The sequence below is a fragment of the Chenopodium album genome, chromosome 20 (assembly GCF_948465745.1).
Source record: "Chenopodium album chromosome 20, dcCheAlbu1.1, whole genome shotgun sequence".
NCBI classification, from domain to species: domain Eukaryota; kingdom Viridiplantae; phylum Streptophyta; class Magnoliopsida; order Caryophyllales; family Amaranthaceae; genus Chenopodium; species Chenopodium album.
This window is the reverse complement of record NC_137853.1, coordinates 17,836,284-17,840,168: the sequence shown is the minus strand read 5'-3', so window position 1 is coordinate 17,840,168 and position 3,885 is coordinate 17,836,284. Positions and strand designations below refer to the sequence as shown.

The 3,885-nt window shown below is 37.4% G+C and overlaps 1 non-coding gene across 1 annotated transcript; it reads left to right on the top strand.

Moving 5' to 3' along the window:
• Window positions 1-2,199: 2,199 nt before the first annotated feature.
• Window positions 2,200-2,305, top strand: LOC145599892 (small nucleolar RNA R71). Its single transcript, XR_014104142.1, has one exon. It is a non-coding gene; the product is annotated as a small nucleolar RNA R71 (small nucleolar RNA).
• The last annotated feature ends 1,580 nt before the right edge of the window (window positions 2,306-3,885 follow it).

Below are 3,885 nucleotides of genomic sequence, written 5' to 3'. Positions count from 1 at the left end.
GAACCCTGTGCCTTTTTTTTATGGAGTTAGCAGTTGGTTTTATTTATTTATTTAATTTTATTTCTTAAAATTGACTGTTTTAAAATCCGTCCTTATTCGGATAAAAATAAGGTGGCGACTCTAATTTTTGTTTATAAGTCTTATCAGACACCTAAGTGGAACCTTTATAGACTACTCTTTGTCCACTAAAAAACCAGGTACCACAGCGATCAAAACTCAAAAGCACATCATCACAATTCTCAAGAACATCGTTAATAGAAGAATGAATCATGCATACATTATAAATAGGGCGAGGGGGGAATTAACACACATGATTCCTTTCACAAGAGACAAAGACTCATGCATCGGTTTTAACTCAAAACTTTCCTCATTGTTACCAACTCTCAAGGTGATACGGCCTCCCTTGACATCTATCAATCCTCCCGAGGTAGCTAAGAAAGGTCTTCCTAAAATGATAGGAATGTGGTCATCTTCCGCAATTTTTAAAAAATGAAATCAACGAGAATGGTGAATTCTCCTATCTTGAGGGGAACATCCTCAACTCTCCCCTTTGGGAACTTAATAGATATATCGGCCAATAGAAGGGTCATGTAGGATGAAGGAGCTCACCTAACTTAAGTTTCTTGTAGACGGAATAAGGCATGATGCTAACACTAGCATCAAGATCACAAAGGGAATTTCGGAACAATTTTCCTTTAATTTTGCAAGGTATGGAGAATTTTTGGGGTCTTTCAACTTTTGGGGTAAGTCATTATGGATAAAGGTGCTACAACACTCCCCCAAACTCACCCGTTCCACCATATTGCAATCTCTCTTGCCGCTCAAAATTTCCTTAAGGAACTTATTAGCATAGTTTGGCATTTGTTTCAAGACCTCGGTGAAAGGAATATTAAGATGAATTTTCTTAAGCATCTCGATGAACTGTCAAAATTGTTCATCCAATTTGTGTCTATTGAACTTTTGCGGATATGGAAGTTTGGGTTTGTAAACATCATCTTTCTTCCTCTCTTTCTCTTTAGGCTCTTCAATAGATCTCTCACTCATCTTGCTAGACACTTCATGCTTATTCCCTTCACTCGAATCACTCTCCTTTTCACCTTCCTTACTCTTCCTAGGAACACTCTCTACAAGGACCTTACCACTCCTAGTGGTGATAGAACAAATTGGTTCCCTAGGATCAACTCCTTGTGAGAGTAAAGAAGGAGGACTAGCACAATCTTTCAAAGGATTGGCTAGTTGAATGATTTGGGTCTCAAGCAACTTTCCATGAGTAAATAGGTCATGAAACATTTCGTTACAAGACAAAACAAAATCATTCAACTTCTCGGATTGATCTACAATGAAATTCTCTAACTTATTCATATGAAATTGTTGATCATAGAAATTATCACCTTGGCTTTGAGTCTTTGGAGTAAATTCGGGTGGGGAACCTCTTTGAGCATCATAATGAAAATTTCCCCTACTTTGGTTACTCTAATTACCCATACCATGATTTTGGCCGAATTTTGATTATGGTTACCATAACCTTGGTTATGATCTCCATATTCTTGGTCGTGACTTTGATCATTACAACCAAAGTTGTTATGGTTACCAAGAAATTCTTGGGTTACTTGGTTCCCATACCACTATTTTGGTTATAATTATCATAGTTCCCATTATTTTAATAATTTCTATTCCAACATTCTTTTGAACATTAAATCTAGGTCCAAAATCATTATTATCAACACAATTCACATGGACATTCTCATATCCATCGCAAGGAATATAGGGCAATTAGAAGCATCATGATCATTCTTTCCACATAAATCACAAACCAAACATTCTCTAATCATGCAATAAGAAGTGAAAAGAGGGTTAGAGTAAGAAGATGTACCTCTCCCGTTAAATTGGGAGGGAAAAGTTTGAGCTTGTGATGGACTTTCAAGCTTAGCCTTGATAGAAATCACCACCTTCCCTAACTCCGAGAGTAGTGTGGACAAATTGTTAAAGGTATTGAATTGATCGATTGAGCCACTTATGCTTGTCGATTCCATCTCTACTTCATGCCAATTCATGTAGTTCCTCACTACATCGTCTATTACATCCACAACCTCTTCTTCCGTCTTGTTCATAATCGAGCCTCCGGCTCCGGCATCAAGACTTGATCTCCCTTGAGGAATCAAACCACCATAAAAAATTTGAATGATTTGGTAAGTCAGAATTCCATGTTGAGGGCATTCCCTTTGGTAATCCTTGTACATCTCCCATGCTTCATAGAGGTTCTCTCCAGGTAATTGCTTGAAACTTTGGATTAAAGCTCTAGTCTCCGCCGTTTTCTTTTGTGGGTAGAAGCGAGACAAGAATTCCTTGGTAACTTCATCCTATGTCCTTAGAGAATTTGGCTTGACCTCTTTGTCCAACCATTCCAAAGCTCGACCTATGAGAGAAAAGGAGAATAATATGAGCCTTATATACTCTTGTGCAACTATTGTGTTGCAATATTTCTCGAATTCCTTAAGGTGGTTGAGAGGACTTTCACTTGTTGTACCACTATATTGTCTCCTCTCAATCAAGGTGATCATTGATGGCTTGATTTCAAAATCACCATCCGGAATCAATAATGGAGCAATCCCGCTCTCATACATGTAAGCACCCGGAGTGCCCAACTCTTTTAATGTTACCCTTTGAGCTTCTCCCATGTTCACTTACACACACAATTTCAAACAAAAGTATTAGTAGCACGGCTACAAATGTAGCCTAAAAGAAAGAAAATCTTTTTGTATTTTTGAATAAGGTGAAATAGACTCAACAAAAATAGAAAACCACAACGCCATTCCCTGGCAACGGCGCCATTTTGACAAGGGTCAAAGCTAGATCGTTAAAACTAACCTTTCCTTAGGCCAAACAAAATTTATAATTGATCAACACACCCTTATACAAGTATAGGAGTAAGTCGAGGGTCGAACCACTATCAAGTACTAGGGTTTAGGATCCACATATACTTGTAATGGATTCAACTGATCTAGAAAGGAATTGACTAAGTCGAGTGATGCGAGGGATATCAATCATGCAATCAAAAGAGCGTGTCAAGATAATCTCCTAGAGGTCAAACTAGCGTCAACTACGAGAGACTCTAGCCAAGAACATCGCAAAACAACTCAATCGACAAATGCAAGCCACAAATCAATTCTCCGTATCATTCTGAACCTACAATGTAGTCTAGTGTGAATAACTAGGTTGATCACTCCTAAGTCAAACACACACATGCACATAATCAATCAACCAATTTAATCACAACATTAACTCCATCAATTTCCCCTAATTAGCATTAATCCATTACTCATATATGCTTCTGTAGGGAATATTTCAAGCACTATGATCCCAAACTTGAACCCCACTGTGATCATACACTAAAGTATGGTGGCGTTCCAAAGGGAAAGAAAAGAGAGCAAAAGAGTCGCCAACAAGTTTTAGGAACTTGTGAACCCATAAGACAATCCAAAAGGACCATCGACTCCATAAGGTCTTGAACCAAACAGGGTTCGGGGATGAGGGTACGAATCCAATCTACAAAAGAAAGGACCCGCCCTATAAAATAGGCCTCTACTTTGTTCTGCTCGTATTCATGTGCGCTTTTCGAATAACATACAAACATTATATTGAACCTATCCTGTTTATCTATGTTGGTTGAATATTAATGCACAAATAACACTATTATTGGCGAGCACTTGAGTTAAAATCACATTAGCCTAAACTAAATTATTAATTGTCTTATTAAGCGTGATTTCAAGTACAAATTCCCTTTAACATGCATAAAAGGTGTGATCAAGCAATAACAATAATATATAATATCAAGCAACATAATAATAAACAATATTAATAATTATAATCATCATGTTAATAATA